The 11,544-nt window shown below is 33.5% G+C and overlaps 1 long non-coding RNA gene across 5 annotated transcripts; it reads left to right on the top strand.

Annotated features, from left to right (window-relative positions):
- The first annotated feature begins 202 nt into the window (after positions 1-202).
- Positions 203-7,845, top strand: LOC136227002 (uncharacterized). Of its 5 annotated transcripts, XR_010687945.1 has the most exons (6): positions 203-634; positions 839-998; positions 1,081-1,280; positions 6,491-6,675; positions 6,817-6,864; positions 7,530-7,845. It is a non-coding gene; the product is annotated as an uncharacterized lncRNA (long non-coding RNA). The 5 variants fall into 5 exon arrangements; XR_010687943.1 differs by having other exon boundaries at positions 839-1,280; XR_010687944.1 differs by having other exon boundaries at positions 839-1,280; positions 6,416-6,675.
- The last annotated feature ends 3,699 nt before the right edge of the window (positions 7,846-11,544 follow it).

The following is an 11,544-nucleotide window of genomic DNA, read 5'->3' as shown; positions in this document are numbered from 1 at the left end:
TAAGCAAAATATTTTTTTATTAAATTTTACCAAAATCTCCTCTTATTAATTCATTCTAAATTAAAATATTTTTGGTTTTAATTTCTTAATAAAACTCTTATTTGAAATATTAACAAAAAAACCACTTACTAAATGCTTTTGTTTTCACCGCCAAACACAAATATGTTTCCCTCCTCAAATTTGGTTTCCCTAAATCCAAAATTTCAAACCAAATTTGTACAATATTTGAAATCTTTTCCTCTGAATAAGCCGACATCTGCTCTCAATCCCTAATTCTTCGACCTAAATGAGTCATTCTTCGAGTCTCTCTTCGCCCTCTGCTCTCAATCCCTAATCCCTAATTCACATGTGTCTGCTCTCAATCCCTAAATCTTCGACCTAAATGAGTCATTCTTCGAGTCTTTTTTTCTCCCTCTGCTCTCAATCCCTAATCCACCCGCGTCTGCTCACAATCCCTAATTCTTCGATCTAAATGAGTCATTCTTCGAGTCTCTCTTCGCCCTTTGCTCTCAACCTCTAATTCCACTGCGCAGTTGCTCTCAATCCCTAATTCGGTTGGGCGAGAAGATTGACTGCCATTCAAGGCAGACCACCATACCCACTCTGATATCCTCACTTGAAGCTGGAGAAGCAGGTACTTCTTGAAATACTTTGAATGAGTTTAGTACTTCTCTGTAATCTCTTCGGAATAGAATAGAAGGTAATGTTTACATGTACAAATGAACTCTGCAATCTATTATGTGAAAGTTATTGTTAGAGACAATTAATTTATAAATGGTTGTTATTATGTGCTTCTGTACTTTGTTACTAAGTAGTTAACTTTCAAAACTCCATGCAGGCATGAATACCAGATAATCATGACAGTAATTTGGAAACTGATACGGGGAAGAACGATCGGCATTTCTATAAGATCTTTATTGTTTCCTATGCACCTGTTTTTATGAAGCGCCCATGTGCATGTTTCCTTGTAGCCATTCTGCAAAAAAAATGCAACTAATGTAATTGCTCTATTTTTGTACAAAAAATACCTAGTTTATTTTCATATTCTGACTGTGATTGCTTGATATTTTGAATTTTTAGGGCATCTTGGTGAGTTGTGGTAAAACAGAGTTTTGGGATGGATCAGGGAATACTCTATTGACGATAAGTTTTTGTTTATTCAGCAAGTTGATTACTGCAGACATGATTTAAGTGTTAACTTAACAGGCATTGGCCTTGGTTTGTTGGCTTTCCATGGTTAGGGATGCTGAAAAGCTTTAAATTGTGGCGAAGAAGAGAAGGTAATGCTAAAGTTTTGTCTTTTAATCCTTAATCTATACATACACATAAGTAATGCTTATTCTTACACTTGTTTGTTTGGTGCGAATGTGAAGTTTGAATTATTGAGACTACCCTTATACTCGCAAACATCTGTTTGACCTGAGTGGACATTTTATAATTGTTATTAGATTCCCTTACAACATACCGGCCAACAGGAATAGATACAGGTTACTGCATAGTTGTGGTTACATAGTACCGTGATGTGCATTTGACAACGTATATAACAAATTTTAATGGCTCTTATGTAGTTAAACTTATAGGCAATTTTGAAGAATGCAATTTATAATATAGTTCTTAATTGGTGAACCGAATCCCTTCGGATTTTGGTGGTGACATCCGGATGCTTGATTCTGTAATCTGCCATATTTCTAATAGAGATCCAAGTGGTTGGTTGATGATGAACCTAGCTTTTGAGGCACAAAACATAATAGTCCTGGCACAGACACTCCACTTTATAAGTGTTTTTGCATTTGATGTCCATGTCCTTTTTTTGGGATTAATCCCTTACTGAGGGTAATTTTGAAAAAAAATTACTTTATTGGACCTAGTTGGGAAATATTCCCCTAGAAGGGGCTATTTCCCAACCAAGGTTAAGAAAAGCAGTTTTTTATTAATTTATTACCCATTACGGCGCCATTGGCGCCGTAATGGGCATGTTGTTGACAGGAAAGATTCCTGTCAACAATTGGCCAGTCACAATTTCTTTTAATAATTTTTTGAAATTTAATATTATAAAATAAAAATAAAATTATATTATTAAATTATTGTTTTACAGAATTTTATTTAACTTTAAATTTGATTTTATTTGGAGACGTTAGGATTGAATTTGTATAATTTCGTACGTTAGGACTGAATCTGCATGATTATTAAGGTCCATGTGATCAAAACTGTCGTTTGAAACATTGAGATTAAATATTTACTGCATAACTAACGTATGAAATTGTGCAAATTTAACCCTAACATTTCAAACGAAGTGCAGATTTAGCTCTAACATTTGAAATTGTACAAATTTAACCCTACCGTTTTAAGCGAAGTGCAGATTTAGCTCTAATGTATAGAATTATCTAAATTTAACCTTAATGTTTCCAAGCAAAATCAATTTTAACCACGTGCTATTGAAAATTTGAAAATACTTGTTTGACTGTTATTAAACTCTACATTGGACCTTCTAAACCGGGTTATCGATAAATTGTAGCAGTTTCATACTTTTTTTTTGTAACTATATTAATAACACAGTAAAATATTTTAGATAGTTTCAAAAAAACTAAACATGCTACATATAAATTAATCAATTTTTTAAAAAATTATTTAAAATATTTTACTGTATTATTAATGCACTAAATATATATATATTTTTTTGTTAGTAATGCACTAAATATTTAACCTTAAAGTTTCAAAGCAAGATTAATTTTAACCATATGTTACCGAAAATTTGAAAAGACTTGTTTACTGTTATTTATCGAAAAACTGATTTAGAAATTCCGATGTGGCTAAATAACAGTTAAACAAGGGACTAACCCTATAAATTTGTATAATCTTATACGTTAGAGTTAAATTTGCACTTCATTTGAAACGTTAAGGTTAAATATTTAGTGCATTACTAACAATTTTGGGACTGTCTAAAATACTTTATTGTGTTATTAATATAGTTTCAAAAAAAGTATGAAACTGCTTCAATTTATCGACAAACTGGTTTAGAAGATCCGATGGAGCTAAATAACAGCCAAACAAGTATTTTCAAATTTTCGGTAGCACGTGGTTAAAATTGATTTTGCTTGGAAACATTAGGGTTAAATTTACACAATTTCATACATTATATCTAAATCTGAACTTCGTTTAAAACGTTAGGGTTAAATTTGTACAATTTCATACATTAGGGCTATATTTGTACTTCGCTTCAAACGTTTAATGCACTAAAAAATTAACCTCAAATACAAATTTAACAAACATTTTCAAATAAAATCAAATTTATGTTTTACTTCATAAAACAAAATTTCAATAATACTGTATAATCTTATTTTTATTTTTATAATATTGAATTTAAAAAAAAAATTATTAAAAAAAATTGTGGGCAGTGGCTTGTTGACAGGAATACTTTTGAGTATTCCTGTCAACAACTTACCATTACGGCGCCAACCCCGTCGTAATGGGTAATAAATGAATAAAAAAAATTGTTTTTTTAAACTCTGGTTGGGAAATAGCCCCTTCTAGGGTAGAGCTGTCAAAATGAGTCATAATCCATTTATTGACCCATTTAACCCATCATTTAAATAGGTTAGGGTTGACCCTTTTATGGACCGGGTCATAAAGAGGTTGAGCCATTTAACCCATATAATAAAAGGGTTGAATAGGTTTTTGGCAGGGTCAACCCAATAACCCATTAGTTTCTTTTTTTTGAATCACCCATTAGCTTCTTATTCATCTTAAAACAACCACAAATACTTATTCTTTAATATTAGTAGATTTGAATTATTGAATGAAATTTGAATTATTCCTCCACTAAATCAGAATTATTCTCTTCATATTATTCTTTTCATACTTATTCTTTAATATTAGTAGATTTTTCAATTGATTATATATAGTTTCCTTTGAAATAATATATTTATTTATTTATAAAATGTGAGGATGTGAGGCTGTGACGACGACCCAATAAATAATTTCGTCAAAACATTCATTTATTTAATAATTAATAAATATATTTTTTTATTTCTCATACAAAACGTCTAAAACAAAAAATAATATTCTCTAATTCCACGAAATATTAAATTATATATATTCTCAAAAGAAAACTTATAAAATTAAGGGTTAATTTAAAAAAACACATGGTTTTATAGATCAGAAATTCTAAAATTCAATAAGTTTCTAGAATTTAAAATTCCGAAATTCTAGAAATTTTTAGAATTTCATAGCTCTGGAATTTTTGAAATTTCATATTTCAAAAATTTCAAAAATTCTGGAATTTCAAAAATTCTGGAATTCCAGAATCTGAAGAATTCTGGAATTCCATAATCTAAAGAATTCTAGAATTCCAGAATCTGAAGAATTCTGCAATTCTAGAATCTGAAGAATTCCAAAATCTGGAAATTCTAGAATTTCAAAAATTCTGAAATTCCAGAATATGAAAATTCTGAAATTCTAGAATTTCAAAAATTCTGGAATTTTAGAATATCTGGAATTTCTGAATTTTTGAAATTCTGAAATTCTAAGATTTCAGAATCTGGAAATTCTGAAATTTCAAAAATTCAGAAATTCCAGATATTCTGAAATTCCAGAAATTTTGGAATTTTGAAAAATTCTAGAATTTCAGAATCTGAAGAATTGAAATTCTAGAATTTCAAAAATTCTGAAATTCCAGAATATGAAAATTCTGGAATTTCAAAAATTCTAAAATTTTAAAAATTCTAGAATTTCGAAAATTCTAAAATTCCAAAATCTGAAATTTCAGAATCTGGAATATCAAAAATTCTGAAATTTCAGAAATTCCAGATATTCTGAAATTGAAATTCTAGAATTTCAAAAATTCTGAAATTCTAGAATTTCGAAAATTCCGAAATTCCAAAATCTGAAATTTCAGAATCTGGAATATCAAAAATTCTGAAATTTCAAAAATTTCAGAAATTCTAGATATTCTGAAATTCCGGAAATTCTGGAATTTTGAAAATTCCGAAATTTCAAAAATTCTGGAATTTCAAAAATTCTTGATGATTTGGATGATCACTACGTTGTTGTTTGATTTTATAGAACATTACATTATTTGGACTAATAGTTTTTTACTTGTATGTTAATTGAAATTCAAATGAACAAATTTCTAGGTTTTTTACGCTAGTTCTTTTTGTACTTAGTTGAATTTAAATTGAATTTTAATTACACTAAGAGACTATATCATATAACAGGATGAATAACCAGATATTATATTATATTTTAGTTAATTGGGTTAAATGAGTCGATCCGTGTAATTTTTACATTTTCATGTTTTTATGTTTCTACGTTTTTTTTATTTTTGTTTAATTTTTAATTAGATTTGGTTAAATGGGTTAAATGGGTCAACACATATAACCCATTTAATAAATGGGTTGGGTCATTTTGACCTCTATACAAATAGGTTATTACAACCCATTTATTAAATGGGTTGGATTGGGTCAACTCATTTATTAAATAGGTTGGGTCAATCTTTTTAGCCATTTTGACACCTCTATTCTAGGGGAATATTTCCCAACCAGATACAATGGGGTAATTTTTTTAAAAAATTACCCCAAACAAAGAATTAACCCCTTTTTTTTGTTTGGAGGTTAGTTTATGAAATTTATGTTTTAGAAATAACATATCCATATTTCCTTACCTCTGCGTCTGGCATTTGCGTATCTACTATAGAATTTTGCTCTAAGTATTTGATAAGTCCTTTTATATAAAGCTTTCAAACTTTAGGGACTATATGCCATTTTATGCACTATCAGTTTAATCTCCCTCCTGAAATCTAAACAGCCTTGCTACTTATTCAACCATTCTCTAAAACCATTTTTAACACCGATTTTTTTATGGTTTGGTTTTTTCTTCAGTGTCTTCCATCATTAGGGACTATAGTATGAAAATTCTGTTTTTATTCTAAAATGACATGGTTATATCTTTCACACCGCTACTGTTTATGGAATGTTTGAATTGAGAGTTTAAACAATAACACAACTTTGGTGTGATTTTTTGTGAAATACATTTCTCCTTCGTCTCCAAAATTTGGTGTGATTTGATGTGTCTTCAATAACTGCAAGGGGGAAATAAATTGGTTGATGATGAGAAAAAGAAGTCTTTAAGTTTGTAACATGTTTAGCTCAAGTGACTATTTTTGGATCGGTATCTTGTGTTCTCTTGTTAATAGCATCCAATTTCACTGCTATGTGCTATAACATAACTTGTATTGTACTGATTTTATCAAAGTCATTGGCCAGCATTTTGTAATTATATGATACTGCAGTTGTGTGAAGAAGTTATCTATGTGAAAGAGAAGTGTTTGTTATTCCTGTTTGATTTAGATTATATCTTAAATGCATAATCCTAGCTAGAGTAGAATAGAAAAGATGTAATGCATATATCTTAAATGCAGAGAAAGACTTGCTGAAAGTGGCACCTCATAAATGTTCAGTTTTGATAAAAGCCTAAGCAGATCTCAATTTTGCAGAGGCAAAAAACATCTTGTGTTGCAGAGCAGTAATATGGTTTGGAGTAGTTTTTGTGCTATTTCAGTGGTGGAAAGTTTGAAAGGATGTATTCTGTCTAGGATTTCTCGATGGAGGAGGTCATTGAGTTGTATTAATATGTGTTAAAGAAGTTTTCAACTGATGCTTCTATTTTATGCTAGAATTGGTACTACAAACAGATCATAATATTCTTTATTATATATATATATATATATATATATATATTATATTCTTTTGTGTTATTTATTAAATTTTGTTACTTTTGCTTCATAGTTGATATCAATTCTTATAACTTTGGCAAATGCAGGGCGTTTGAAGTTCGGTGCCTTCATTTTTAAGTTTAACACCTTGGGAGGTAAGAATTTCTGGATGAATGTTCTTTTAAATTGTTTTACATATTCAAGAAACTGTATTATCATGTTGAATTATATTTTGCCTCTTGATCCTCATCATACTCATCTATAAAGTCAGTTTCCGGTTATGTATCTGTCTCTTCAAAGTCTTTTTTTTTATTTTTTTTTATGTTGATCTTGAAAACCAAATGTGTCTACTCCAATAGTGGAGATTAAAACCCTATAAAAAGGTAAAAAATCATATGACATAAAGGCGCATCATGCTAGGTTTCCAACACAATACCAACAGAATTGTCAACTGGCTAGAACTGGTATCCAATTCGGGTGACAGAACTGTTATCCAGTTCTGGAAACAGAACTAGTATAACAATTTCGTTCCCATAACTGGTACCAGTTCTGTTTCCATAACAGAATACCAGTTCTGTTTCCAGAACTAGTACACCGGTTCTGTTTCAAGTAGTTAACAATATCACTAGATTCGCAAAGTACTAGTCCTTTCATGCCCATCTTAGAGATGAATATCATGAAATTCTGATGCAAAACGACCAAAAAATTTCGAGTAGTTAAAAAAATATGGAATTCAGATATTGAAGCTAGGATATGTAATTCAATGGTCTTTTCTTATGTTTATATTTGAACCTTTTTGCACTTTCATTTTGTTTTCTAGGTTCTTGGAGCTGCAATGTTTTATGCAAAAGTGGGGGACTCTTCTATGGTGTACAGATGAGACTATAATATGAGCCTAGATAGACATATTGGATCAGCTCAAATTGATTGACTGCAACTAGACCTTCTCATAACAGAGTATGTAGAATTTTTTATACAAAACTGTCTTATGAAAGCTCCTTCACTATGATCTTACATGTGTAATCTTGCCCATTAAAATCTTATATTCGTTTTTCATAAATGATTCCATCACTACTAAATTTCATTGCTTATGTAATACATGCAAACTAAAAGTAATTGAATATCCACAATATTTCGAACACTGACATGTATCAATATTATTTCAACTAGTATTTAAAATATTGTGGATATTCATTTACTTTTAATTTGCATATATTACATGAGCCATGGAATGGTTGATGAAAAACAAATATAAGGTTTTAATGGGTAAGAAAACTAATTAATTGTATTATAATAAATAAGAAAATAGAACTAAATAAAAAGATAACATATAAAGTTAATAGGAAAAGAATATAATATGGTTAATTTAATTGTGACGTTTAGCGTAAATTGGATATATTTTATAAACGTTAAGCTTAAATTTGTATTATTTTGTAAACGTTAAGCCTATATTGGTAACTCCGCCTGTGAGGGTCACTTGGTGGCCTTTACAGCCGGTCCCAAGCCCGGACAAAGGAGGAGGGTTGCGGTAGGTTTGTGGCAGCCAGCGTAAAACTTAGCCACATCTTATGACATGAACCATAATATAAATACCGTTGGGGCGTTCCCTACTCAGCGACGCGCTGCACTTCCTAGACCCGGGTGTAGTGATAAATGTGCAAGGGTTGCTAGGTCGTCGCCCCGAAGCGGCGCGCCACCCCAGGACCCGGGGGTGGTGTCAAATATGCAAGGGTTGCGGGTAAATAAGCTAGTCCACGGTAATGGTAGGGGTAGGGGTAAGGGTAGTAGGTTACGCTTTGGGATATGGAACATAGGTTCTTTGACAGGAAGATTAGCTGAAATTGTAGATGTTATGAAGAGGAGGAGAATAAATATATTATGCCTACAAGAAACCAAGTGGGTTGGAGCCAAGGCTAGAGAGATAGCTCCTTGGGGTTATAAGCTTTGGTACTCAGGAAAGGATAAGGGTAGAAATGGAGTAGGTATTCTTATTGATAGGGAGTATATTGATGAGGTAGTAGCGGTGTCTAGGAAGAGCGATAGAATTATGAGTGTTAAGCTAGTGATAGGGGATGAGGTTGTGAATGTCATTAGTGCATATGCGCCACAAATAGGATTAGATGTGTCTATAAGACAAGCTTTTTGGGATGACTTAGAGGAAGTGGTGCAACAGGTTCCTAGGGATGAAAAAATGGTACTAGGGGGTGATCTCAATGGACACGTGGGTTCTAGGCGAGATGGGTTTGAGAGTGTTCATGGAGGGTATGGTTTTGGAGATAAGAATGAAGCAGGAAATGATATTTTGGAATTCGCATCAGCCTATGACTTGAGTATCATGAACACATGGTTTATGAAGAGAACATCCCACTTAGTGACTTATCGGAGTGGCGGTAATGCGAGCCAAATTGACTTCTTCTTAGTAAGGAGTGCTTGGAGAAAGAGTTATATTGATTGTAAGGTGATCCCTGGTGAGAGTACGACAACCCAACATAGAGTAGTGGTGCTAGATTTTCGAAGTAGGAAATGTATAAGAAAACAAACACCTCAAGTAGAGACTAAGATTAAGTGGTGGAAATTGCAAGGGGAGAATCAACAAAAATTTGTGGATGAGATGACCAAAAAAGATATTTGGACTTGCAATATGGATTCAGATATAGATTCAATATGGAATAAGATGGAGCATAGTATAAGGGAAGTAGCGAAGGAAGTTCTAGGGGAATCTAAAGGTAGCATGCCACCGGGTAAGGACACATCTTGGTGGACAGAAGAAGTACGACAAGCAGTAAAGAGTAAGAGAGAATCCTATAAACTATTGGGGAAATGTAGGAGTGACGAGAACTACGAAAAATACAAAGAGGCTAAAAGAGAAGTAAAGAAGGTCATACGAGATGCTAGAGCAAAGGTGAATCGGGATCTGTATACAAGATTGGATACGAAAGAAGGGGAAAGAGACATATATAGAATTGCTCGGATGAGAGATAGGAAGACGCGAGATCTCGGAAAAGTTAAATGTGTGAAGGATGTGGACCAGAAAGTCCTAGTTGGAGATAAGGATATCAAGGAACGATGGAGGTCCTATTTTGATGACTTATTTAATGGAGATCGCCAACAAGATGTTGGAGATATAAGTATCCATCACGATATGATAAATCATGAATGCCTGCGGAGAATTCAAAAGGGTGAAGTCAAAATGGCATTAAGTAAGATGAAGTTGAAGAAAGCAGTAGGACCTGATGGCATCCCTATTGAGATTTGGAGATGTTTGGGAGAAAGAGGAATCGAATGGTTGACGACGTTCTTCAACAAAATTTGGAGAAACAATAAGATGCCATCAGAATGGAGGAAAAGTACCTTAATCCCTTTGTATAAGAACAAAGGCGATGTCCAAGATTGTGCCAACTATCGGGGAATCAAATTAATGAGTCACACTATGAAACTTTGGGAGCGAGTGATTGAACAAAGGCTAAGGAGGACGGTGAAGATCTCGGAAAACCAGTTTGGCTTTATGCCGGGAAGATCAACTATGGAAGCCATCCATCTAATGAGACAATTAATGGAGCACTATCGAAATAAGAAGAAAGACTTGCATATGGTTTTCATTGACTTGGAGAAAGCATATGATAAGGTACCAAGGGAAGTACTTTGGTGGGCCTTGATAAGGAAAGGCATTTCGCGGAAATATATTGACATCATAAAGGACATGTATGAGGGAGTATGCACGAGTGTACGTACTAGTGTTGGGAAAACTGAAGAGTTTCCTATTACGATTGGAGTGCATCAAGGTTCCGCACTAAGCCCATTTCTTTTTGCCATCGTTATGGATGAACTAACAAGTTCACTTCAAGATGGTATACCATGGTGCATGCTGTTTGCAGATGATATTGTGTTGGTTGATGAGACGAAAGGAGTGGAGATGAAGTTGGAACTATGGAGGCAAACTCTAGAATCTAGAGGCTTTAAGTTGAGTCGAAGTAAGACAGAATATTTGGAGTGTAAGTTTAGCGGCCGTAGGAGTAGGGAGGTAGGGACAATCACCCTAGATGGGAGAGTTGTTCAGGCCTCGGATTGCTTCCGGTATTTAGGATCTATTATCCAAACGGATGGAGAAGTAGATGGAGATGTTGCCAATAGGATTAAAGCTGGTTGGTCGAAGTGGAAGAGTGCTACGGGTTTCCTTTGTGATCCCGGCATGCCTAATAGATTGAAGGGAAAATTCTACCGGACGGCAATTAGACCAGCATTGTTATATGGTACGGAGTGTTGGGCAGTGAAACACTGCCACATCCATAAGATGTCGGTGGCGGAGATGCGTATGTTGAGATGGATGTGTGGTCACACGAGAAAGGACCGGGTGCGTAATGAAATAATTAGGACAAAAGTAGGGGTTACATCTATTGAGAATAAAATGAGAGAAAACCGACTAAGGTGGTTTGGCCATGTGAGACGTAGAGCGCTTGATGCGCCGGTTAGGAGAACCGAAGAGTGGCAAAGGGATGTAGTGGTGAGGGGTAGGGGAAGACCTAAGCAAACTTGGAGGAGGGTGATCGAGAGTGATATGAGTTTATTGAGAATTGAGGAAAATATGGTAGTGGATAGGACGAAGTGGAGGGAGCGAATCTGTGTCGCTGACACGACTTGATTTTCACGGTTTTATATGATGGTTCATATTAGCCGACCCCGAATCATTTCGGGACTAAGGCTTTGTTGTTGTTGTTGTTGTTGTAAGCCTATATTGGTGCTATTTTGTACATGAGGTCTAAATTGATGCTATATTGTAAACGTTAAGCCTAAATTGATATTATGTTGTAAACGTTAAGCCTATATTGGTGCTATTT

This window comes from Euphorbia lathyris, chromosome 4, assembly GCF_963576675.1.
Source record: "Euphorbia lathyris chromosome 4, ddEupLath1.1, whole genome shotgun sequence".
Taxonomy (NCBI): Eukaryota; Viridiplantae; Streptophyta; class Magnoliopsida; order Malpighiales; family Euphorbiaceae; genus Euphorbia; species Euphorbia lathyris.
Note: the sequence above shows the minus strand (reverse complement) of the source record. Positions and strands in the feature narration are given on the sequence as shown.